Source organism: Choloepus didactylus, chromosome 6, assembly GCF_015220235.1.
Source record: "Choloepus didactylus isolate mChoDid1 chromosome 6, mChoDid1.pri, whole genome shotgun sequence".
In the NCBI taxonomy this organism is placed as follows: Eukaryota; Metazoa; Chordata; class Mammalia; order Pilosa; family Megalonychidae; genus Choloepus; species Choloepus didactylus.
Window position 1 is genome coordinate 129,542,977 of NC_051312.1, and position 27,264 is coordinate 129,570,240.

Genomic DNA, 27,264 nt, shown 5'->3' on the forward strand with positions numbered 1-27,264 from the left:
CCAGGTTAAGAGTTGGGAGCCAGGGGGAGGTTTCTAGACATAGAAAGACAGAAAGAAGGAGCCATGTGGAGCAATTGAAAGAGATTCAAGATAGCTGAAGCATACAGGGACGTGGCAAGAGTTGAATCTGGGGAGGCTGTGATAGATGAGCTCACAGAGGGCCTTACAAGTCATGTTAGGAGTTTAGATTTGATCCTAAATGGAAATCACATGATCAGATTTGGTGTTCAGAAAGATGATTCTGACTGCAAAGAAAGGACGGATGGGAGGGGGCCAAGAGGGAAGGCAGGGTCCCAGGTGGGAAGCTGTTGCAAGAATCCAAGTAAGAGATGACGTGGTTTTGAATGAGCATCTCATCCCAGGGGAGAAAAGAATTCCTGAAGGAGGTATCATCTGAGATGAACTACAGGGAGGAATCAGCCAGGTGACTGAGTCAGGGGCGATGTCTCAGCCAGAGAGAACACAGCACAGTCCCAAACAGCAACTCACTCTCTTTGGCTAAAAGCATCGGGCATGACGGGGAGATTGGGGAACATGAAACTGGAGGGCTGTGCATGGAGCAGGTCAGGTCTTGGCAGTCTCGGGGAGCCACTGGGAGTCTGGACACAGGGGAATGACCCCGATGGATTGGTGTTTTCGAAAGGTCACTGGCTGCTGCAGGGTGGCGGAGACCTGGGAGGGCAGAGAGGTGTGGCTGTAATTCAGGTGGCAGATGGTAGTCACCAGAACAGGGATGTAGAGAGGTGTTCAGAATCAGGAGCTAATTCAGAAGTCGATTTGATGGAACGTGGCCATTGAAGAGATGTGCGGCGAGAGTGGGGGTGGGACAAGCAGGGAGAGAAGGAGTCAAGGTCACTCCGAATGTCTGCTTTGGGCTCTGGGAGGCTGGTGGTTTTGCTCACTGAGAAAAGGGAGCCGAGGGGCTGAGAAGCAGACTTGGAGGCATGGAGCAACAATGAGATTGACAGCCTGTGTTTTGTGTTTTGTGACTGAAACATAATGCACATATAATATAGTTGGCTTTCCTGCTAACAAAAGTGTTCCTTTTCACACAATGGAATTAACTTTATCAGCATTCCAAGGAATTCAGCACAAAGCATCATGGACTTCCAGGTGCTTTGCTATCCAAACGATTTTGAAAACCAATTTATGCTATTCAGGGTGAAGGTGGTACCATGTCCAAAACAAGGAGGAAGGCACCCCAGCTGCAACAGGTCAGAGGGGACCCCCAGAGAAGGGTCTGTCCTCATCCCTGTCTGACACGCCCACTCTGCCAGCTCTCAGCAGAGAAGCATGAATGATGCCCAATTCCAGCACCACCATTTTGGAGTTTCGGAGAAAAGCAAAATGCCCAATTCTATGTGGAGTGACACACCCATGCAACAACTCTTCCAATTCTAAGAGTGAAGCACTGTGTCATATCGATGCTGTGCTCTGCAAAGCCAACTGATCCCTTTTCCCACTTGGAGCACACAGTGGGAGATCCATATATGCTTATTGATTGGACAACTGGGGCTGCTTCTGCCATTCATTTACTCAATAAGCATACATTGAGCGTGCTAGGCAGAGAGCACTACGCACGGAGACGTGCAGGGCACACTCACTTTCCTGGGATCCTGGCTATCCCACTCTGCCCCCCCCCCCCGCCCTTCTTAATCCCTTAGCCAGTAGGGCAGTGGCATCTGTCTGGGTCTCTGGGCTCCCGGGCTCCCCACAGCCTCTCCCATTCTCCACACCTGAGCAGGCTTTAGTTTCTGCAGCACAATCTGGAGCCTGCCTGTTGATAGCCTCATATACTTGATTGCTTGCCAAGCTTTTTTGATAGACTATCTATCTCCTTTATCCTCAAAACAACCCTCTGGGGTTTGGAGTTGTTATCCCCACAGAAAATTGCCTGGAAAACACTTCCTTAACTGTCCCCCTGCCCCTTACCCAGTTCCTGCACCATCTTCAAGCCTTGCTCAGAAGCCTCCCCTAGAAACCACCCCAGATCCTCCTGGTTGGGCTACCTTCCTTTCCCCTCAGGGCCCCCAAAGCATTGTTTCATGGGTCTGTTCTGGAACAGATCCATTTGTCTATTTCACTGGCGTTAAGCTTCCCAAGGGTTGCATGTGTCTTGCTCATGCCAATTATTCTTTGTGGAATAAAAAAATTTTTAAAATACACTCTTGTCTTCTTTTTTGATTCCTGTGATTTGGATGCAGTGAATATTCAATGATGTCTGCGGAACTGAATCAAAGCCTCTGTTCGTCTAACTGGAGAGAAGACCCCTCCACACCTGAGACAACTCTTAACGTAGGCTACCAGATATAAGAAGGGATTGTAAAAAGTTATGCAGTTCAAAAGCATCGTGGAGGTTGCCTGCAGATTCCACAGAAAGCAGACTCTGAGAAGGAAATTAGCGTGTGGGAGATGCATGGGCAAGTGCTCTCAGGATCGATACCTGTGGAGACGTGAAGGAAGCAGGTCTGGGCAGAGGGAGAACTTGAGCTGCTTTGCAGCCTTCAGGGAACCTGCAGAGTTGTCCCAAATGAGGGAAGCAGGGTCAGGCCTTTGTCCTCTCTCACAGTGGGCTGTCCCAGGGAAGTGAGGATGGCCTCGAGAGTGGCATCCCTCGTCAGTGTTGGAGGGCAGTCAGTTGACAACACTCTAGTTGGGGTAATGACTGCTGCAGGCCCAAAGGGGGTCAAGGTGGTGAACTGCAGCACCCACTACAGAGGACATTCAGAATTAGAGAGAATGTGCACATGAGCACAGCTAGGGTATTCCTGGAACGCATCCTGAAGGAAGGCGAACTTACCCTGGGACTGGAAATTATGGACATGATTCAGATGCAAAAAGTGAACATTGCATACAGAATTTCTGTTTGGTGATGGAAAAGTTTTGGTAATGGAAGTGGTGATGGTAGCACAAAAAACACCACTGAATTATATATGTGAATGTAGTTAAAAAGGAAAATTTTAGGTTGCATGTATGTTACTAAAATAAAAATTTAAAGACAAAGAAGTGAGTGCTGCAGACCAGGGTGGGACTGGGAGTGAGCACTCATCCCCTGAGTCTGGATTGCTCTGCAGAGCAAGCCTGAGTCCCTGTATCCAAGACCGGAATAGGTCTCATACGTTTAATTTTCTAACGTAGGGTTGATTCTCAATTTTTCTTTTTGCTTCTTTGCTGATATAAATGGAGTATATTTACATAGAAAAATTGGGAAAACATGGCAAATGCCTATAAAACTCTATTAGCATCCTGGTAGAGGATTGTCTTCTAACCCCAAGAGCCAACCCCAGTCCCTACCATCCCTCAGCATCCCTCCTCTGGGCTGACATCTCTCACAAGCAGGGCTTCCTGGACAACTCTCATCATAGAACAGCAAGCTGACATCCTGTCTTCTCTTTTCAGACAGCAGCAAATCCACCCACACAGATAAGTTATGATAGCATGGGGAGAGGTGTCAGTAAAGTGTAGAGGATGAAGTCCAAAAAGCAGGGGTTCAAATCCCAATGCTACCACTTACTAGCTTCGGGGCTGTGATATAGTATTTGGCTTTCCTGAGCCTCATTTTTCCCAAACGCAAAATAGGGATGTAATAACTGTGAGGATTAACTAAGCTAATGCATGTGTGTGCCTGGTACAGGTAAGGCCTTAAGGAATGTTAACTTTTAGAACCAAATTAAGCAAAGAATTAAACTAAACAAGCAATCAAACCATAAACCTGAGGCTCAGGGAGATGAAGTGACTGTCCTCCTGGGCTCCTCCTGCTGCACCCTGCTGTCTCCCATGACCCGCCTGATGTCCTGAATTGGGGTATTGATGGGGGGGGGGGTTTCGAGCTGCAGCAGCCAATCCCTTGGGAGGGAGTCAAGCAAAGGAAAGGCACAGTCGGTTCCTGGGCCCTGGCTGCAGGACAAATCAGAGGGACTCTCGGGGTGGGGCAACATCCAGCTTGAAAGAGCCAGCTCTCCCAGAGCACCTGTCGTAGCCAAGGACTGTAACACCAACTCCATATTATATTTCATAGGCTCTACGACAGAATTGAATGTAAGAGGCACCATTATTTTATGTACCACTTAGAGAAAAAAAGGCAGTCAAACCAATATAGCTCTAAGATGCCATTGATTATAAAATGCATTCTGATTTCAGGGGCATTAAGATATGAAGGGAAATGTGCACTGTAGGATGGATAAAATGCAGTGCCTTCCTGGCATTTCTCTACTGCATACCAAAGCTCGGAGGGCAGGGAAACCGTCCTGCCCCCAGGCTTCCCCTGCTCTAGCTCCAGCTCCATCCCTTCCTCTTTGCCGTCGGCCCCTGGGCTGCACATGTTCTTAGGCTCAAAGGGTGTCCAGTGAGAAGGCACACTCCAGGGGCACCTGGAGGACCTCTCAGAGCCTGCTCTTACCGCTTCCCCTCAACCTCTTTATCCTGGTCATGGGACGGAGGGGAGGAAAGGTTCTTACTGAGGCCTCTCTGGGCTGCTCCAGTTGTTCTGGCCTGGGGCTGGTCCAGGGAACCAGGTGAGTGCGATGCTCACTCTGGGGCTCCTGTAGGTGGGAACTGACAAGCCCACACGGCACCCAGCTTCCCGGACTCACCAGGACAGTCCTCATCTTCCTCCGAGTTTGCTCCCTGCCTCAGAGATAAAAGCTTACAAAAGCTCCAAATCCCAGACCCCAAACAACAAGCATTTACTGAGCACCAACTACGTGCATGGAGAAGGGCTGACTCACTGCAGTTTCTCAGCTTTTATTGTGAGAGGGATGGATGACTTAACCCTGAAGATCCCATACCTCTCTCAAGGAACCATCTTCATCTTTCCTGTGCAGCAAAGTGGGGCAACTGCAGACAGCTTACAGACAAGATCCCATGGGTGCTCTGGGACCCCAGGCTTTTCTCTGACAGCTTACCTTGGTTGTGGGAAAGAGGAGGGAGCCAGGAATAAAGGGAAGACTCCATTGGTGTGGATGGCCTGAAAGCCTCAGGCTGCTGCAGTGCCTTTCACCTACCTCCAGGACTCGCAGCCCTGCCCTAGCTCACAGGGGCAAAGATCTACTTAAAGATCTTCCAGAAACATGCTCAGCACCTCAGCACACCTCCCCATCAAGTTCTGCCTAACATTTAGCCGAATAGTGTGATAATGCACTTTACTGAATCTTTGGAGCAGTTTCCCAAGAAGATGCCTGGAATGAAGTAAGCCAGGGAATATCCCAGCATTTAGGTGTTTCCAGCCGTCAGCAGCCTCTGCCATTGACCCCATTTGCCTTACAAATGTTGCCATTTTCTATAAGTGCCCTAATTTGAAAAGGGTTGAGAAGCATGTGGTCTGGGGCTAAGCTGGCCCGCCACACTGGGGGCTGCAGAGGCGAGGAGAGCAGGGGGCGAGGGTGGGATTAGATGCAGTGGCTGGGAGGTGGCTGCCCTCCAATCACACCCCAGGGACTGGCAAGCCCCCAGCCCTGTAAATACAGCTTTGCACAAGTATTTGTTGGAAGGCAGAAGCTCCTTTAAGGCTCCACGGTCGAGGTTAACACCAAAACCTAATCTTTTCTTTCTGAAAGAACTTGGAGGCTGTGGTCACCCTTGGTCCCAGCCTGGCAGGGTCAAGGTCAAAGGGTCGATCTGTTAAAGCAGCCTGGGACCCTGGAGGCAAGCTGGCTGGTGGGAGGAGGAGAAAGGAGAGGATTCTCTCCCAGGTTTCTATTCTACAACCAGCAAAACCCTGGGGCATAGAGCTGGGGAGGTGGGGGGGGTGAGGACCGCTTCGTGCAATATAAACTCAAGAAACCTGTTTTCTGCGTTTCACTCAGCCTAGGTCTCTGGTGCTGCCTCCCGGAAAGTTTGGAATTTGAAGGAATCAAATTGTCTAATTAAAATTTAACAATTCCTTATCAGGCTCCCTTGGCGGGTGAGATACTGCTGTCTTAAACACATCATTTTTTTTCCTCTTTTCTGAGACTTGAAGCATTTCAATGAAAAAGAAGAGGAAAATAGGCATTAGCATTTACATTTGCATTTAAAAAGCAGCAAGCTGGAGCTGCCAGGAGTTAGAGGGGAGTTGGGAATGAGCAGGTAAGGGCTCGATTCTGGTACCTGGCCGGGGTAACTCAGAACTTGGCTCCCACAGGCAGGGTCCACACTTTGACTCGGGCCTGGGCCCAGCACCTTCTGCAGCTCTCAAGAATGAAAGGAGGGAATGGAAGAGAGAGGGAGGGGAGCACTCCATTCCTTCCCCCTCTAAATTGCGAAGGGAGAGAAGAGTCCCTGAATAAGGCCGTCACTTACTCTGGCCAGAGGAGGGCAGTCTCAGCAGGGAGCACAGTAAGGGGACCTCGTTCCTAGAGCCCGGGGCCGCGACCCTGGGAAGGTAAAGCAGGTGGATGGATGGGCACAACCAGTTATATCTGAATAGAAAGAGCTCCAAACAAAGTCCTGGGACTGGGGACAAGGGCAGTGGGGTGGAAGAGGAGGAGGGGGGCTGGGGAATGCTGGGATGGTGAACCCCACAGGGAGTAGGGCTGGGCCGACAGGTGCTTCCAACCCCAGGGCTCACCTTCTCCTGCCCAGAACAGCTTTCCCAGCGCCCCAAGCCTATTTGTACAGGGGTGCTGGGCGGTGAATCTGTGGGTACAGCAGACATCAGTGGTCACTCCTAAGGGTGGAAACACCCACCGACTGCCCTTTCCCAGTCGGGGGACTGGGGGTGGGCCTGCTTCCAGAAATCCCCAGGCTCCATGAGTTCCAGCTCTCAGCAGAGCCCTGGCCCTTCAGGGCTCAGGGGTGGCGTGGGGTGCCCTGCTACCTCCTCCTGACTGTGGAGAGGGGCTTGGGTTAGTGAGGAACTGCCCTCAGGTGGCCTGGCCCACCATTTGGGGGTGGGAGAGGCTTCTGCTGAGGGCCAAGGGAGGTGGGGAGCACACTCAGACACCCCCTCGTGCTCCCTCCAGGCATGGGGAGCCTCCCCGGCCCAACCCGGAGCTCTGTAGAGGTAGCGAAGCCACGGTGCACACAGCAAAGGCGGCAGACCCAGATACATTAACTGGAGGGAACATCGTCACGGTTTCCTAAGAAAGTGCCTGACGGCCTCCCACTCCTGCTCTCGTCCTGGGCCAGCACCACTGGCTGGCGGATGAAGGCGGGCACGGTCTTGAGGGCCGGCGGTGGCCCTATCTTAAAGGCTCGCGTCTTGTAGTTCAGGCTCAGCCCCCTAAGCCCTGGAGCTAAGCCCAGCCCAGGCAGCCCTGGTCGAGCCTCCTACTTCACGGCAAAAGTAAAAGCCATCCTTGGACACGTGCTCTGCTTCCCGGCACCAAATCCAGAACCCGACCAGCACAGACAGCCCCCTGCACCTCCTCTCATGTTCTGGAGTCCCCGTCCTTCCATCTGAGCTCAGGGTCCTGCCTCTGGGCTGAGCTCTCCCCTCCTTCTCGTGTGAGGACCTACCTCAACAGCCACCTCCCCGGGAAGCCTCCCTGATGCTCTAGTCCAGTCCTGTCCTCTTGCGGGACTCTGTTGTTGCCAAACTGGGAGCCACGTCAGTGTGAGGACCGCACCTGCCTCGTTCCCTCATGGCCTTCTCACTCCCCAGCACAGCACCTGGCAATAGTCAGTGGTCAGTGAATGTGGGAGAGACACCCATGGGAGCTGGTATTGCACTCACAGGGGAAGCAGCCGGTTCCTGGGTCTTTTTTCTGTCACGTCTCTCCCTGGGTCCTGCACGAGGGGTGCCAGTCGCCTCCTCTGCGATCCCTTCCTGGCCCTCTGGGTCCCAGTCACAGTGGCAGCTGGGGTAGGAGGCCCAGCTGGTTGGAGTCTGTCCAGTGGGGCACACGGGGGTTATAGGGCATGGAAAGGAAAGAGAGAATGTGTGTGTATGTGGGTGAGTGCGGGGAGGAGGGGACAGGTCACAGATAACATCAGTTCTATGGAAAAGGAAGCACAGAGCTGGTGGGGGGGGCCTGGGGAGCCCAGGATTTCACATCATCTAGATTGAAGCTCCACCGTGGGGGGCAAAGTCGCAGGAGGCAAGGCTAGCCCCAGGGAGCCTCCTCCTCACTTTGGCACCGGCCAGCGATGATAAAGCATTCACAGCGAGAGCATGGAGAGGAGTGGGGGTGTCCCTGGGGAGAGGCTGGAGTACACACCGCTCCTCAACCAGCTATGGCCAAGAATTTGTCTAGGAGGGGGAGACCCCAGTGGGGCACAACGGGGCCTCCTTGTCTGTGTTGTTCCCATCCCAGACACCAGCCTGCCCAGGTGTCCTGGCGTGTGCAGCGCCCGGGACCTCCTGCCGGGTCCCGGGCCTCCCTCAGGGCCAGCTCAGTGCCTCTGGGACCTGTGGTGGGGTGAGGCAGGGTTTGGAGTTACAGTGAACACAAGAGGGGTGTCTGCCTGACAGTCCCATCCCTGTGGTTTTTGATGGCTCCGTAAAAATTTCTCTTCACAAACTGTCAAAGTGTCACAAATTAATTACCTGTTAGCTGAAGTGACTCAGTGTGGGGAGGGGGTGGGGGGAGAATGGCTCCGGTAACGATAATGCTAAGCGGGGTGGTGGGGATACTGTTCTCTGCGTGCACTGCCTTTTGATTATAAATCCTCACTGCTCTAGCACCGTGCGAGGGAAGGGGCAGATCACCGGGGCAGCTCACGTGAGGAGCAGAAAACCGGCGGGTGGGAAGCAGGCTGGAGGGGGTGGGGTCCGCCCCAAAGGCCCCCGCCCCGAGAAAGAGAACGGAGCCTCTAGATATGGCTCAGGAGATCTAAATTCAGAACTGAGCCCACAGGCTGGCACCAGGTTCTCCTCCCTGTCTTTTCTCTCCTTTTTCCTCCCTCCTCAATTTTTCCCCACAAAGAAAAGAATTGGTAAGTTGAGCTTGTTTTGCCCTGGGGGGCTGGGGCCAGGTCCCCGGGGGGGCCAGGGGTACCGCCTCCTGCTCAGGCGGGCTGGGTCTCAGACCAGACTCCTTGACCTTTACTTTAATTTCAGGAAAGAATTGAGAAAACACGCTCTTGAAAGTCAAGAGGGAGACAAATTCTGAATCTTTATTGCTCTAGATGGAGGGAAAACAATCCTATTTGGCAGAAAATTGCTCTGCTTTATGAAAAGATATCCCTGTTCATAAAAAGGGAAATGGAGCCAGTCCAAACAATAGCCGACACTCACGATGACGTGGCTGGGAGCCGTCCGGAAGCCGCTCTCCCCGCGTCCCCAGACTCATCAGCTCCAGAGGTTGACGGAAGAAGGTCAAACTCAGCCGCAACCCCCGGCACTTGGGAGGGGCATTTCTTTCCCAGTTGACAGAGAAAAGAGGAGCCGCCCCCCGCCCTCCCGAAACAGAGCAGATGAGGGCAAGCAAGATTTAACTTCACGACTCTCACACAAATGCCTATTTGGTGTCAGTACCTCCAGGATGAATTGAATGTAAACCGTCACCACAGGGATGCAATCAGCAAAATCCAGACTGTAGAAAATGCTACAGGACAAACGACCTGGTTTCTTCCACAAATAAATTATAAGGGAACAAAAAAAGAGATGGAGGGGGAGCTTCTGTAATAAAAGAAACTTCAAAGCCGTATCAGCCAATGGCAATGTGTGGGCCTTACTGGAATCCTGATTCAAAGAAACCCACTTTTTAAAATTCTGGACATTTATGAGACACTTGAAAATTTGAACACTGAATTTTTTGATGATATTAAGGAATTACTGATAACTTCTATAGGTTTGCCAATGGCATTTGGAGTTATCTTTTAGAGATACACACTGAAATATTTACTAATGAAATTACATGATGTCAGGGATTTATGTGAAAATGATATGGGGAGGGGAGTGGGGAGCACAGATGAAACAAAATCAGCCACAAGTTAATTGTGGTTGAAGCTGAGTAAACGATGAATGGAGGAGGGTTATTATGTATTCTTTCTACTTTTATGTATGTTTGAAATTGTCAATAACAAAAAGTTAAAAAAAAAAACTCTGCTCTGCTTTTTAACTTCCTGCTTTCTTCCTGTGCCCTCAAAAAAGGTGGGTGACAACCCAGGATTCAAGACATCCTTCCGATCCCATTCTGGCTTCCTTTCCTGGCAGTCTAGCCTGGCCAGTCTAGTCTGGCCCTGTCAGTTCTGACAGAGGGGATCATATGGCAGCAATGGGGACTCGCTGCGTGCCAGACACCTTGCTAAGCTCTGTCAAACACTATCCGGTTTAATCCTCACAGCAGCCTACGTGACAAGTCCTATTATTGTCCCTATTTTATAGATGAGGAGACTGAGGCTCAGTGAAGTTAAGAGGCTTGCCAAGGTCACCCAGCTGGTAATCAAGGAAAGCATGGGTCAAACCTTGATCCTCTGGCTCCCAGTCCAAGCCCTCAGCCTGCAGCACTGTGGCTAAGAGTGGATGTGGCGGTGGGGATTGGGAGCCACAGCAGGAAGACAAAGAAAGCTACTGAGGGCTTGCAGAGCCTCCAGATGGGGGCTCCAGCTAGTGCAGAATAAGCCTCTGGCTGACCCTGTGCAGCCCAATGGCCCGGGTCTGCTGCCTGGGTGCCCCCCAGCTCTGGGAGCCCAGAGAGCCGGCCTGGGGCCCTGCACACCTGGGTCCCCTGCACTGAGGAGAGAAAGCCTGCAATGCTTTCTGTGGCTGAGACCCTTTTCAAGGACGGGACAGCCGTGGCCTAATGGGCTGTCTCAGGTTGGGGAGAGACACCTACTTTAATGCCAAATATAACAGCAACTGAGCTCCTACTACATGCCAGCGTATAGGATTTCATTTCATCCACACACAGCCCGAAGAGCTACTAGTCACATGTGAAGGATGAAAAAACAGACACAGAGATGGGGGGTGAGCCACGTGCCCAAGTTCACCCAGGTGTGGTGGAGTGTGAACACAGGTCTAGATGTCTCCATATCTGGACTCTCTTCCTTATACTAGTAATTGATTCTGGACCGAAAATGGGAGAGAGTGACGTCTCCGGAACCCCAGGTCCAAGATCCACCAGCTTTACCTTAGCTTGGACCCCTCAAGGGTGAGTCCAGGGCTGCCTGCCCGCCAGGCTGTTAGGGCTCGCACCGGTGTCCAGTAGGAACCCCTCACAGCCTTATAAAGAAAGAAGTCGAGGTCCAGGACGCGTGGCATTTCCTCGGAATTCCCAGGAACCCTTAGGCAATTGGATGTTTTCCAGAAAATGACACTTTTGGGCCCTCCAGGGCATCAGGCTGCTCCAACAAAGTCAGCTCTTAGGAGTACAGAGCATGCCAGATTCTGGGTGGAAAGAGGGAGCGTGGGGTCACCGGAACCCTCAACGAGACCTGCATCGGCCCCTGCGTGCTCCCTGTGGCTCACCCTACAGCCTGCTCGGCCTGGCTTCCTCCAGCTCCTCCCTTGTGTTTCTTTGGACATGTGGGGCCAGGGTGTGGCTCCACCACTAACGGCAGCACTATGGGTCTCAGCATCTTGCTGGACATGAGCTTCTGCCCCTCGCTCAGAGCAGGGAGGACATGGGCATGGCCACAGAAGCCACCAGGGAGCAGTGTCCCCCCACCCGGCGGACGGTGCCTGACTTCCTCTCCCACTCAACAGTATCAGGCCAAAGGGCAGCCCCAGGGATGGGCGTAAGGTCCTGAGAGCACACTGTTTACCCGCTGGCACTGCCCACCCTCCCGTCTCCCCATCCTTGCCCCAGCACTTGAAGCTTTCCCAAGCAGTGATGAACACTAAGGAGGGTAGCTTCCTTCTATCCCAGGAATCGAAGGAGTCAATGTGGCCCTTTTTTCTTGGAATTCAACAGACAGACCTGGGTTCCAATCCCACCTTTACCCCTTCCTAGCAGTGTAGCCTTGACAATGGAATCTCTCTAGGCCCCAGTCTTCCTATCTGTAAAGTGGGGACAGCAATCTCTCCCGCATTTGGGTGGTTGTGAAATTAACCTAGAAAGGGTGAATCAAAGGTCTAGGGCATGGTAGATGCTCAATAGATGGCGGCTAATATGAAGATACTGTCAGAGAGCTGGAACTGAGCTGGGTCAGGTCCAGAGGCAAAAGACCCAAGTGGGCAGTGGGGGGGGGGTGGCTGAGAGAAACAGAGACCCCCTACTTCACTGTGTCCCCCACTTCTCCGCACACTCCAGAGACTGTAGCCCTGCTCACCATCTATCCATCCCCGGCCCCAACCAGTCCTCAGATGTTGGAAGAACCCAGCAGTTGACCTTGGTCGGAGCCCTCTGTGTGCCATACAGATTTGCAGCAACCTTGATGCTTCCCTCTAAATTTCTGAGGGAAAAAAAGAGCCTTACTTGGCCTGTAGTCTTCCTGGTAAATTCTAAGGATACAAAAAACCATGAACTGTCTGCCCTGGAGGGTAAGATATGAGGTATCAAGCAGTCATTAGCATTGGATTAGTTTGTCTAACTGCGTGGATGTCTGACACACAGAGGGATAATTGAGTTCTTTTGGATGATCTGCTTAAAGTTCTCTGATTTTTAATTTAAGTAATAATAATTTAATAATGAGAGCTGTTGTATCTAATTTCAGAGAGTAGTTGAAGAAGCAGGTGAGATGACATATTCCAAAGCATCCTACAAACTCTAAAGCCTATAAAAAATGTTAGTGTTATTATTATGATCACGATCTAGACTCCCCTTTGCCATCCATATATTGACAGTTCACACAGCCTCACTGGGAAGCAATTGTGGTTGGCACCATCCACTTGCCGTTTGCATGTGCTCTTTGGTATTTCTCTGTTCTGTGTCTGTCGCATCCCTCTGATGAGACTGAGAGCCCAGACGGACAGAGGTTGTCTGAAACCCGTGTGTATCCTTGGCACCCACTAGGAAGGCTACAAGCCTGGGAGGTGCTCAATAAGAGTTCGCGGGGGCGGTGGGTGTTGACAGTGATAGTGCTGCCTCGGGTGGCTCTAAAACGGGGATGAGACGCCCTTCCTTGCAGGGTTACTTTGAAGATTAAATGAAACCCATCAAGTCCGCAGCACAGGAGGCACCCAATTGTCCCTGTCCCCCTGGGGACCACCTTAGTTTCCTAGGGCTGCTGTAATGATTCCTAGGTGGCTTTAGACAATAGGATCGCATTCTCTCGCAGGGTCGGAGGCTAGAAGTCCGACATCAGGGGGTCAGTGGCACCACGCTCCCTCCGGAACCAGCAGGGGAGAATGCGTCCTTGCCTTTTCTAGCCGCTGGCATTGGCCATTGACCCTGGGCGTTCCTTGGCTTCTAGATGCATCGCTCCAGTCTCTGCTTCTGCTGTCGCGTGGCTTTCCCCCTGGGCCTGTCTCGGCGTCCGCATTTCCTGCTTCATATAAGGACGTCGGTCCTATTGGATCACCCCCCACCCCCAATCCAGTTTGGCATCATCTTAACTAATGACATCAACAAAGATGCTATTTCCCAATAAGGTCACATTCACAGGTCCAGAGTTAGGACTCGAACCTATCTTTTGCAGGGCACCATTCAACCCATTACAGGGGCCAACCTGGAAAAATGTAGAACACTGAATTTTACTGTTGGAAGAAACTTTAGAGAATATCTAATCTAATCCCTTCCTTTTACAGATTAAAAAACTGAGGCCCAGAAAAGTGAAATGCTTCCCCAAGTTCACAGAGGCAGTATCTTTCACCACCATTTAAAACCATTCTCCTGCTCTACTGCACATAACTCTCTGTCCAGCATAGAAAGGGCTCAATAAATGGCAGATATTAGCTACCATTGTGGTCCCTGTCATTATCATCATCATCTGCATCTTCAACGTGAAATTAAGTCAGCTAATTTCAGCTAATCATTCCAGACAATGATTCTGGAGCCTCTGTGAGTATCTTTCCTGTAACCTAAATTCATCCTGCTTCCATGTACACTCATTTCCCCTAGACCTGTCCTCAGCAGGGATGGGGAACAGCTGGCGTTTGGCAATGCTGCCCGCTTACACAACCCCCACTGGCCGGTTCAATTCCTGGCAATAGCCATTTTCTTTTAACCTTAACTATAAGGGCTGCTTTCCAAGGCTGAGCCTGTTCTCTTGCTTTCCCCTGGGTATTGATGAAGGCACACACACCATAGTTACATGCCCATGGATGGTTTCCCCAGATGCCAAGGGAGCAGCATCTGGGACATGGGGCCTGTCAGGTTTCCTTGTGGAATGCCGCTTCTTGAAACAATTTATTTGGGGTGGGGTTTTTCTGTTCCATTCTTCCCCAGGAACCTGGGGAAGGGATGAACCTCTGGATCTGTTGTTCAACCGCCAGACAGGGCTATGAGGGGGGCCCGCAGCATCCATTCGTCAGCATCCATTCGTCAGGTGCAAAGACGACAGGGCATCCCCAGGCAGGACAGCTGCTGAGCCACAGAGGATGGTGGGATGGGGCCAGGTACCCTGCTTACAGCAGATCCTCTTTTGATAAAGGTAACTGCACTTTACTCCAAAATCCCACCTATGGTTGGGGGTGGCAAGGCGGGGAGGGAAGGAGGGAGAGAAGTGGAGGATGCTCATTGGGAATGTCACTGAGGAAACACCCCTGGCTGTAGCTGCCACCCTGGCTCCCAAACCTGAGAGTTTCCAAGGCAGAACATAAACACTTCAGTCTTTTCTTGGGACTCCTGGGACACAGATGAGCTAAGTTTTCTGAGACCGTCATGGCAAACAACATAATGTCGTTAATCAAACTTCCTGTGCGCCCACCCAATTTTGATAAATCAGCCTTTTGATGCACTAAGTGAAGATGAATTAGCAGTAATGAGGCTGTGACAGCTCCCTGATGCACGAGCTGACTGAGAGCTTTGATGGCTGTGGCAAGAAGGAGGGGGAGCTCTTCTCGGGGATCAGTTCGAGCTGCCAAGCTCATGCAAATAACCTACTGATGCCGAGACACCTCGGCTTCCACCTGCAAATCATGTGTTCTCACGCACAGAGTAGCCATCCAAGAAGTCTGAGCCTTTGAGTATCTGAGGAACAGAGTTTGCCGTCCTTCCACAAAGAGCCGAATGCCATAAGCTCCGAGCCAATAACAACTTTGGGCAGACCAGAACAAGGAATCAGTCCATATTGCTGCATGGGGAAAATGCAGGCTGGTAAATCCTTCTTATTTGCAAGGCTGCCTATGACTTAGCTATGTTCTCTACCAGTCCAGCAACAGAGACTCAGCACTAATGAGCTAGATTCTTTCATAGCACAGGTTGCAAACTGGTAGCCCAACAGGCTACACTCAGCTTACAGATGTGTTTTGTTCAGCTCGCAGAGTGTTTTTGAAGATTTTGAATTTATTTTCAATTGTAGTGGCTTGAATTGTGTCCCCCCAAAAGATACGTTCAAGTCCTAACCCCTAGCGCCCATAAATGTGTCCGTATTTGGAAACAGGATCTTTGCAGATGTAGTCAAGATGAAAGCATACTGAACTTGGGTGAACCCTAAATCCAATGACTCTTTTCTTTATAAGAGAGCACAGAGATATTTTTTGGACACAGAGACACTGAGAAGAGGGGCACAGAGGGGATAAGGCCCTGTGAAGACAGAGGCAGAGACTGCAGTGAGGCAGCTCTAAGTTGGGGAACTCCAAGGATGGCCAGCAACCACCAGAAGCTTGGAAAAGGCAGGGAAAATTCTTCTCTACAGCCTACACCAGGAGCCTGGCCCTACTGACAACTCGAATTTGGACTTCCAGCCTCCAGAACTGTGAGAGAATAAATTTCTGCTGTTTTAAGCCATCCAGTATGTGGTACTTGGTTATGGCAACCCTGAGACACTAAGACATCAATATTTAAAATGTGGAGATTCCACATTAAAATAAGATGTCCAGCTTCTCTGTAAAAAGAAGCACACTATCATGGAAATACTGGGCTGGCATTCCTGCATGGCAACAAGAAGGTGGGAATAAGCAGAGGCAGCCCTCCTCTCACAGGGCATGTGTTCTTAGGTTTACCACAGTCCCCACCAAGCCTTATAGCCCTGCACCCAGCTGGCTTCACTCAACTTAATTTACTGCCAGGTTCCAGAATGGATTTAAGTCTGTGGCTTCTGTTTTAGAACAAGTCAGGGGGAACTGTTATTACAGTGCTGAACTACAAAGGCTGTGTCCGAATGACGCTCCAGCATCCTCTTTCTTGATCCCCACTGTCGAGGCTGGTGGAGGCAGGAGGATGGACACTCTCGAGGCTGGAGAGTCTTTAGGAAACCCTTGGTGTCTTTTCAGCAAAGCTGTGGTTTTCTCCACCTCCCCAGGCCTGCCTTGAGACTTCAATCCTCTCTCTTGAGGCCCCTGTCCTACTGTTTCTGAAGCACAGGCTCTCTTGGGGTATTTTCAAACCCCTGCTGATATTCGAAATGACACAGTAAAAACAAATCTCTCTCCTCAAAGGCTGCATTTGCTTTAGACTTTCTATGATTGATCATCTAATTACATTTGTGGCCCAGGAAGTGATAATCTCTTCAGCAACTGGGGCGTGCATCGCAGCTAGAAACCAAACATTCCATCTTCCTGGCGTGCGACAGCGTGGGGTCTGGAGTGCACCATGTGCACCACCTGATAGCAGGGCTGTATGTGACCCGGGGGAGCTGCACCCGTCCTAGTCTGAGCTTACTCGGTGCAGTGCTGAGCTCCCTGAGGGAAGGCTGGTTCTGCAGCTCCCATCCTCCTTCCTTACCTGAAACGCTAACAAAAGAACAAAGGTGTACTTAATGAGGAGGGGCCCCAAGGATTCTGGCCCCTTCCAGGATGGATGGTGATGAGGGTGAAGCCACTGCCGCCGCTCACCTGTGAACTCCAATTCGGAGAACACCTGAATGTCCCGGAGAACTCCAAGTTCAGGCTTGTGGGAGGATGTTGTCCAGGGGTCTCTGCCCCTTCCAAATTTCTTTCTCTTTCAGTTTCTGTTACCTAACTGAGGCCACCTCCTCCGAGGAGCCTTCCTGATCTCCCCCGGGCTGAATTACTTGTTTATTCCTCTCCAGCACAGCACGTGCTTTGTTCTTGGAACTTTGGCATTAGGGTCTGCAAGTCTGTCTCTTCCCATCTATCATGCCCTTAAATGGCAATCTCCGGGTGTTATCTTATTACTCTTTTGCTCCTGCAGCATCTAGTACATGCTAGGTATGGAGTGAGAGCTCAGCAAATGACAACTAAATTGAGATGAAAGACCATACACTACAGAAGCTCTCCAATGACCTCCCTGTTACCGATGCATTGGAAAGATGCTGATCAAGACCCATGGCACTTGTGTGCTGCCTGCTAAGATGCTATGCTCTGTCTGCCCCCATTCTCTCCCCTAGCAGGAGAGCTGTATGCTCACCTTACAGTCAGTTACATCTGTCCCCAAACCCTTCTTGTAACTGTAATTATATAATTCAGTTCACTATTTCATAACAATGAAACATGAATACCAAACGAATTCTCAACTCCATAAAAACTAAGTTGAATGCACCAGAAAAAATTTTGATAAAGAAAAATCACTTTTAAAATATTCTAACAAGTTATGTGTAGGAGACAAAACTCTAAAAATTCTGAAAGTCTAGGAGTCCACACTTACCGTGTTTTGCAAGTTTAAGTCTTTGCTATAATTTTAAAAAATAATAATAAATTAAAAACTGGAAGTTGTAGATGAATTATGGACATAAAAGTAGTAGATGAAGAACTGTGGGCATATTTATGCAAATAAGCTCCAAGTGGACTCGTACTCAAAAAAATCAGGTCTGGACATACACAAAAATCCTAGTAAATGAATGTACATGAATGTTCTCATGTAAAATGAATTGTATATGAAGGATCATTTTTAATGAATGTCCTCTTTAATGAACTTTTCCCACTGGTCAATCAATCATTCTGGAGAAAAGAGCTTCTCCTATACTGGCCAGCCAGTAGATTAGCTTTTTCTGTGTTTTCTGTCTCCTTAATGGTACTATGTGTCCCTTGAGGAAATGGCATGCCTGATACTTCTGCAACCTGCATTAGCCCTCTGCATCCATGGGTCACCTATATAACTGGTGGCTGGTTGGGGGACAATGGCAACTGCTCATTTACTCAACACTTATTTGTTGAGCTCCTGTTATGAGCCCACACTGATGAGGAATTGGGGTTATATCACTGAACAAAAGTGGCAAATCCCCTGGTCTTCATGGACCTACCATCTAGAGGAAGAGAGACTGGCTCTGCGGGTGAGACTCGGATGTGTGGCAGGCTGGGCATTGCGAGTAGGAAAGAGGACACACTTTTTGGGGGGAGGTGACAAGGCTAACCAAACAGATCAACTTCCTGCCACTTTTGCAGCTGAATGGGATCTTTCACTCCACAGGATGTATTTTTAGCAAAAGGAAAGTCTCTGGGAGTCTAGTCTTGTGAAATACAGTCAATTCTCATTATCTGCAGTAGTTACGTTCTACAAAGTTGCCGCAAACAATGAATTAGAGAAATACTGAACTAGAGGATTCCTGCCAGCCTCTGGTCACAATATTATTGTCAATGATCAATAACCTTGTTTTACATATTTCTATTTAAAGGTCCCTTATTTAATGTACAGTTGATTCATGAACATTGAACTCACAGTCAACAGCACTGTAGCTTTTGTCTGATCAAAGCCTACCTGACACACGTATTTTCTCCATAAGGCACATCACCTCCTTCTTGCACTTTGGAATACTGGATAGCACTTCAGCACTACACTTGAGGGCCATTTAAAAAAGCAAAATCTACTAACAAAAAGCACAAAAATGAGAAAAACTAAATATACCTTGGCTCTAAATACACTGTGAAAAGGACACTTTACAGTATGAGAGCTGAAGCAAGAAAGCAGAGCATCATCTTGTTTGACCTCAGCTGGAAACACTCATGTGTCAGGTAACTCAAATTTTTCATGCCACAAATGACTGCAAAAGTGCTACAAGTATGGATTTGGGAGTTATAAATAAATTTTAACAAGTTGGCAAATTTGTGAATACAAAATCTGCAGATAATGAGGATCAACTGTCTAAGGAAGTGGGAAGGCATTAAAGCAAGACTGCAAAACTCAGTGCTGTCCACTCCATCACAAATGTTTAAAATAGTTGCCCCACCTTCTGCAAATACCTGGCCAGTACTCTTCCAAAGAAGAGAGATGAGGGGGCTGAGGAACAGTCACAGACTGGAGGGGACTAAGAAGACGTGACAACTACATGCAATATAGGATTAGATCCTGGATAAGAAAATGGACATCAGTGGGAAAACTGGTGAGATACAAATAAAATCTGTCATTTAGGTAATGGTATTGAACAACGGTACTTTCTTAGTTTGAATGACTGCACCATGGTTATGTAAGATTATGTAAGGTTAGGGGATGCTGAGGGAAAGGTATATGCAATCTCTCTGTACTACTTTTGCAACTCTTCTGGAAGTATAAATTATCTCAAAATAAAAAAGCTGGAAAGAAAAGCAACGTAAAACAGAGGCATCCAGTGGGGACACTGAGTGGGTTGGGTGCAGGTGTGACGGGGTGGGCCACAGTCTCCCTGGACTTCCGGGCCCTCCGAGGCCATGCACCTCCTCCTGCCTGTGGGCAAGGCTGCGGGGCCTCCTCCTACATCAAGAGAGGGTCCCTGCTCACTCATCCATGGATGGGGCATACGGAGTGTCAGGGATGTGCCAGGCGCGGTGCTGGATTCTGGGGCCAGGGGTGGGAGACAGAGGAGGAGAGGGGACTTTATATCTGTCAATTGATCAATTTTTAATGACAGTACATTTTAATCACTACTGTGTGCCAGGCACAATTAAACTCCTTACATAGATGTTCTCCTTTAAAACTTACAGCATCCCCGGTTTTCAGGAGACTGAGGCCCAGGGAGGTTCAATATTTATCTAGAGTCCCAGCTGCTGGGAGCAGAAGCAGGACCAAGGCCAGCCTGTGCCCCAGGGACACTGCTGGACACAGAGGCTACCGGAGCAGCCTGGCCTTGGAGGCGCCTCCCCTGAGCATTCCCAGGGGCCCAAGAGTGTGAGTTCCCTTGAAACGTCATCCAAGTTTCCCTGGTGGCCGTTTCTGCTGAGAAGAGCAGCTTCTACCCCTGGCCTTGAGGATCAGCGTGGGGTCACTGCAGGTGCTGGGGAAAGCTGACTTTTGTCACCATGACAATAACAACAGTGATCAGAGCTACTGTTAATTGACTGTTCCCTGTGTAGTAGACGCAGTGTTGGGCACTTCATGCATCTTTTTTCTAATTCTTAAATATAATTAACCTCTTTATTCCAGATGAAGTGAGTGAGATTAAGAGAGGTTAAATAACCTGACATAGTGAGTGAATGGCAGCAGAGGTGGGAGACTGGGTTTGTCTAGTTCCAAAACCCATTCTCTTCCCAGGGTACGAGGAGGCCCCCACTAAGGTTCTGAGAATGCAAGGACACCTGTAAGGCATTTTTACCTCTATTATTGCCAACCCTCAGAATAATCTAAAAAGCCAGGAAAATGATCCCATTTTACAATAAGGTTGATGGAGGTAGCTGTGAGAAAAAGAAAAAGAAAGCCATAGCGTTTGTCAGTGCTAACGTGTGAAGACATAATGCTGCCTTCACCTGGAATAAGGTGTTGCTGTTTCCATCTGTAATTCCACTGAGAGACTCAGTGACCACACAGCTAGGAAGTGGCAGATCGGGCCTTCAGATCCAGGCCCCTCTGGCTCTAAAGCTCACATTCTTTCTGTCATTATCAAGGCCAGGTCCCAACGGCCCCGGCCTACTGGTAACATACAATCAAACAGAAGGAAGCCCTGTTGAAATGTGCAGCTGTAATGGCACCATTCAGGTGTCTGCAGCAGATGAAGATGAAGCTGTCACCAACAGTAAGTCATGGTCTCTGTGTTTCCACAGTGGGGAGAGTTTGCATGGAACCATCCACACTTTCCATCTGCTCACCTGCCTATGACTAGCCATTTGTGCCGAAAGCTGGCAACAGAAACCCTAACCGGCCACCCGTGATGTCATCTGCAGCCCTGACTCATGAGCAGGGCCAGAACTGGGCGAGGAGGGCTAAGCAAACACAGACCTGTGTAGGGGTCCTGTAGCACATCACAGCCCTTGGGAGTCCAAACATTCTCCAATTCTGCTCCATCCCCCAAAGCCAGCAGGCCACACACCCCCTGGGCCTGGACAGTGTGAAGGTGAGGGGTGAATGTAGGAGATCCATTGCCCCACACAGCCGCGTTCTGTTTCACTGAACCCGTCTCTCTCCCCACTGTGTCTGCACTGCAATTGCACAGGCTCCATTATGTTGTTTCTGAAATTATGAAATCTTCTCCCACTCCTGCACCTTTCCTGGGCCAGCTCCCTCAGCTTTCCTATTGAATTTGCAATTTCTGGCACATCCCTGTTGCACAGAATGCCAGGTATAGGTTGATGGAAGCGGCTGTGAAAGCAAGAAAAAGAAAACTTATACCACTTTCCAGTGCCTTCTTAACACCCTCTGAAAAATGAACATGTTGCTTCTTCCAGTACATCCAGAGTACATGAGACAGCTGGCCACCAAATTCTCTATCCACCTTGCACACAAACAGTGGTGCACGGGCTCAGTGGGCAATGGAAAATAAAGAGGGAGCTCCGGGGTGTGAGGGTGTGAGTGTGAGGACGAGATGGGGACAGACACAGGAGCAGGGGTGTATAGGGAAAGACAGATGGCCAGAAGCCAGCAGACCTGAGTTTTGGTGCCAGCTCCACCCCACCTTACCAGCTGCGTCGCCCAAGCAATTCCCTTCCCTCTTCTGGGCCTCGGTTTCTTTTTCTAACAAAGGGGCTGGACTAGATGACCCACAAGTTATCTTCCTCGTGGCCCTGAGAGCCCATCCTGCTGACAAGCTCTCCAGCTTGTCCACACTGAGGGGCCAGTGGTTGAAGGAAGGGAGTTCAGGAAGCCTGGGACTTCTCCCTGCCAGTCAGAGTGATAATTGTCTGTGGTGGTCGCTGCATATGGAAAACAGACTTCTGATGAGCAGAAGACCCCCACAAAAGGATTCTAAGAGGCCTCTGGGGGTGGGTCTTGCAAATGAGGACATGATTGGAGGACCTTGGGGCTGGGGCCTCAGCATCATTCTGCAAGAGGGAGCCAGGGAGTTAGTGGGAGGTAACAAAAAAGTCTTCTGACACCTTTTCAGATCCTGGTGAGATCTCTGGTCTCTAGGCGAGACGGTAGCCGAGAGCAATGGCTTCAACCTGGGGCAGCACCAAGGCCTGGAGGGAGCCAGCTAGTGACTGTGCTCCCAGCAAACCAACCCTTCCCCTCAGTTCCCCATCTGCCCCGGTGAGCTCCGGCTGGAAACCAGGCTCTGAACCCTGGGGGAGCTCCCTGGCTCTTCCTGGAAATCCGAGGCTCCTGGCTCCCTCGCAGAGCTGCTCCCCACTGTAATAAGCCCAGGAGTCAATGCCACAATATTTTCTCCTCTGAAGGGGTTGGTGTCGCAGTAATTGCCACTTGGTGCTCCCTTGGCGGCTGCATTCATCGCCTCTCTCAGTCCCAGCCCCAGCCAAGAGAGAAGGAGCTGCAGGAAGCAGAGCCAGAGGGGCCTGTTGTGGCACACTGTCCTCACCCAGGGGCAAGGGCAAAGCACTCCACTCTGTCCCTCCATCAAGCCCGTTCTGGCTTCCTGGGGAGGCCTGAGGTCCAATGTCACTGGGGTTCTCCCTGTGTGACAGAGGTTGATGAGGAAGGGGTAGCTCTCCCTGGCGACCTCCAGAGGAGCTGAGCCTTGCTTGGCCGGCGCGGATGCGACCAGGCCCCTGGGCCGGAGCCTCGATGGAGGAGAGAGTGAGGAGTCAGGGAGAAGCTGGAACCTTCCAGACTCCCCTCCCACCCGTCTCTTCATCCTCACTCTATGCCCTTTCTGCACATGCCCTCTGGAACCATCTCCCAAAGCCATGGCTTTAGGCTCATGCCATCGCCTTGCTCGAGATACCCTCAGTGACTCTCCTGAAGGATAAAGTGCAGATGCGTTAGTCCTCTACCTTCCTAAATAAACCTGCTGCTCTTCTGTAAAAAAATCTACAGTCTAGCTGGAGTTGTATTCTGTGACTTTCCTTATCTCCTCACTTAGCATCATCCTCCCTATTCCCTCAGCTTTGAAGATCACCAGTTCTTCTCATGCCTCCATCCCCAGATCTCCAAATCCTACCGACCTTTCAAGGAGCAAAGCAAGCCTACTTCCTCGAGGGGACTTTCCCTGACTGCACCACCCAAGGCCAACACCATCTCTTCCTTCTGAACTCCCGTAGAGTTGGATACGTGAGGCTCAAACAGAAGGCCATTTATAACTAGTTTTTATTACAAGGCAGAGGAGCAGCCAAGGCCCCTGGGGAGGAGGGACCCCGGAATGCTCAGGGAAGCTGAGCTATGGAGACAGCCTGGCTCAGGCATTCGTTAGGTTTATGGAGTGCCAAACACCTACATTATGCAAAAGCCCTGTGACCTGCAGGCCTCCTTCCACAGGAAACAGACCCCAGTGAGCCGAGTGCAGGCTCTTCTCCCAAGGAAGACACACAGCCACAGTAAGTGCTCAGTAAAATTTGCCGAGTGGATAAATGCTGCACTAGCAGAGTTACCGAGGTGACGTGGAGCTGCATCCACGGAGACAGAGCCAGCCACGGGAGCCCTACTGGGGGTTTAGGCCAATTTTTAAGCTGGAGTAATATTTGAAGAAGCCAAGCCTCACTTGAGAGTAGAAATGGCCTTAGTATCTGGCAGATGAATATGCTATTGGCAAGCCAAACGGGTCTTCTAAGAACTGGAGCCAAGGAGATTCCCAGAGATCTCTTGAAAAGTCACCCCAAAGTCAGAGCAAGTTGGCTGAAAGCCCGAGAAGCAATCTGGGGGCGTAGGAGTGAGCTGAGGCAGGCACAACCCAGCAGGAGGTAGAACTGATCGCTCCGAGCTGGAGCTCCCACTGGCACAGGCCCTGTTCGTTGTACTTGTCACACTGTATTGTTAATATTTCTTGGCACTTGAGATGAGTCCCTCCTCAGCATCTGGCATGCGTCTGGCACCCGGGAGCACCCTCTATAAATGCAGTGTTGGTGAGTGAAGTAGTGTGTGTGTGGGTAAACAGGAGAGGACACACCTCACTTAGAGGAGGCCCCTCAGTCTATTCTAGCCTTATGAGACTGCGACAGATCCCAGTATTTCAAAAGAAGACAGAAATCTGGACTTGCATTTGAAATCACCTTATTTTTAAATGCTGGCACAACTAATTCATTACAATGTTTGAGCCAAACCTCCGCCATGGGCCAGATCCAGCTTGCATCTTCCACCCACGCCATCTATAACACAGAAGCTAAACAAACAGCCACAGTTGAAAGCCATCGCTGAATTTTGCTTTTACAAGCCTATCTCAACTAGGCTTCCCAACGGCAGGGGGGTAGGATTATCACTCCCTCCTTAGGAGTTGAGGAAGCTGGCTCAGAAGGTTTGTTAACTTGCCTAAGGTCACTCCGCTAGTAAGTAGCAAAGGACCAGAGCTCACATCTCTTTCTCCTGGATTCTTTCCCCAAACCCCACAGTGTCCCAGACCACAGGCTGCCGAGCACAGGACTTTGAGCTGTTCAGAAAATATATCCAAAGCTAGGAAATAAGGCTGCAAGCCCAACTAGAGCATGTCACTTTGTTTGGTTACTGTAAGGTAGATGTTTACAGGTAAAAAACTGAAAACATGCAAATGATTTTTTTTTGTCCTGTAGAGACGGTAATCCCAAATTGTATCTAATTTAGCAGCCTTACTCCAGCATTTTTCCTTTCTTCCACTGATACATTCATCAGTGGCCTTAAGCAAATTGTATCTGTTGTAGCTTCTTTTGAACCCAGCTTTGTCATTCCAAGGGCTCCCTCATTAAGGGGTTAAATAAATCTTTGGTATGTAAGGGTTTGAGAAACATGCTTTTCACTCCCTGAAAACTATTACTCTAACAGTGTATATGATTAAAAAAAATAAACTCTCACAGGAATATGAAGCAGCTGGGCATGGACCAGGAGGCCGGGGGAACCCAGCCGTCTCGTTTCTTCTCACCTCACCTGGCTCCCCCCAACCAACACCCTTGACCCACACCCAGCCTGCATGCCAGTGGTTTAGGAGGCCCTGTAGGCAAGCTACACACTTCCTCCTTGCAGGTGATTCACAGCTTCAGGCTCCGCAGCTGTGGTTGCTGTCTTACACTCAAAAGCAAGAGGTGGCAGAATTCTGATTAGGTGTGGGAGACAGGCACTTTCCAGGTAAATGAAGCAGGGCAGCAGCTCCAGGATGCGGAGATGCCAGCACCATGGAAAGGCCAATGTCGTCTGGGCAACATAAGGGCCGGTGGATTCCTGCACGTAAATAACCAGAAAAATAAACACACAGGGAGTGGCAGCAGCTGCCAGGCACTTCTCCTGTGGTCCGCAAAGGATGGGGTGGGCCTGTCTAAAAGTTCATCACTTGCCGTCTATATTGGGAAGCAGGGGGCAGGACCACTGGTGTGTGTGTGTGTGTGTGTGTGTGTGTGTTAGGGCACGAGGAGGTGACACCTGCTGATCCAGGTCAACCCCTAGCTCCCGAGGATCCAACTCAACCCACACATCTGGAAGTCTTCCCTCCCTCTGGACCTCCCAGGGTCTCGCCCTCCTCTGAACCACCTCTTGTTGTCTACAGCATCTCACACCACGCTTTCTTAAGCTAGTTATTTTATTTGGAATCAGGAGGCCTAGGGCTTAATCCTGGATCTGCATCTTGTTCGCTTCGAGCAAGTCACTTAGTCTCCCTCTCCCTCTCTAAGCCACAGTTTTCTCATTTATGAAATGGGGATAAAAGCTGCTCTCTCTGCTTCATGGGGCAGTAAGGATCAAGTCTTGAGTTCAAATCTGACTCTGCCACATACAATATGTGTGACCTTGGGAAACCGACTTAATGACTATTGCTCACTTTACTCATTTACGAAATGGGAATGATGATAATCACAGTAGTTACCGTAAATATTAAATGAAATGACGTATGCTGGGTGATTATATCGATCTCTGACATATCATAAGCATTTAATAAGTTTTACCTGCTATTAACTGAAAATTCTTTGAAGCAGTAGGACTCATCAAATGAGAAGCTTTGTAATTATAATTGCCTATTATCTTGCATTAGTCTCTGGCCGTTTCAGATGTGTTCGTTTTGTTTCCGCTGATAGATTTCAAGCTTATGAAATCATTTAACAAATATTTATGGAATACCTTCTATGTGGTATTGTGGATTCCAAAATAAATAAGACACAGTTGTAGCCCTCAAGGAGAGCACAGCTCAGTGAGAAGAGTGATAAGGACATGAGTGGTTAAAATAACACCCGACAAAGATGACAGAAGGAACTTGGGAGGACCCTCTAACCAAGCTGGGGGCAAAGCTATGCCACAGGCTTTAAAAAAGCTCCATGTTCCTCCAAATCCATACACTCTCCTCCTAGTGCAAGGCTTTGCATATAGTAGAAGCTCACTATATATTTGTTGAATAAACATTGGAAACTGAGATCTTTTATTATAATCTAGGTCACCCAGAGTCCTCCGTGTGTAGGGGAAGGGGAAATGAATACTAATCCTGCCACATCCCAAATGTGGAAAGGCATTTTCCATATGGACCAATGGTGTCCTGGAGCTGGCTGTGCAGATCCCTTCCCGACTCTGCATTCTGTGACATCAGGTTGGCAGCTTGAAATCAGCTACAACAGCAATGGTTCAGAGAGGTTAAGTAAATTGAGAGAGGCTAAGAAAATTGCTCCAGGTCATATAGTGATAGAAAGCAGGTGGGATGTGAACCCACCTGACTTCAACCCTGGCTTTCTCCTCTGTCACTTGGGCTTGCTCCAGAGCAGATTAGCACATCTACTGGCTGAAGGGGGGAGCAGAAAAGCTCCGCCCTCTACTGACTCTCCTTGAAAACTCGGGGCTCCCTGGACTCCTGGTCTGGGAGAGCCCTGTGATACCTGGCTCTCCTCCTATCCACTCTGTTCAACCCCACCAAAAATGAATGAACCGCGGCGCTGACGGTGAGCCTTCACGGGCATCATCTGAGATGCAGCCACCACCGTGGAAGCCTGTGGGCCTGGGCAATGACCTGAGATGACCCAGCCAGCTCAGGAGGTGATCGTCACCTGAGATTATTCCAGGAGGAGAATGAGGCCACAAACTGTGAGTGATGTGCTCAAGCTTCCATAGCTAAGTAGGACAGGGATAAGAAGTTTTATAAGAATTCTAAAAATGAACGCATTTGTTCTATTTAATAAATACTCATCTGTACCTACAAAACACTTTGCTAGGCTTGGTGGGGGGA

General features: G+C 49.8%; 1 protein-coding gene across 2 annotated transcripts in view; it reads right to left on the bottom strand.

The window, feature by feature from the left end:
- Positions 1-27,264, bottom strand: part of DRD2 (dopamine receptor D2) — a 61,509-nt gene that overhangs the window by 14,334 nt on the left and 19,911 nt on the right. The window contains exon 1 of one of the 2 annotated variants that reach the window (XM_037841486.1): positions 7,438-7,458. The exons of the other annotated variant lie outside the window; for it this stretch is intronic. The gene's annotated coding sequence lies outside the window, so the exon portion shown is untranslated. Of the gene's footprint in view, positions 1-7,437; positions 7,459-27,264 lie in introns of those variants that run through there. 2 annotated transcript variants of the gene reach the window in all.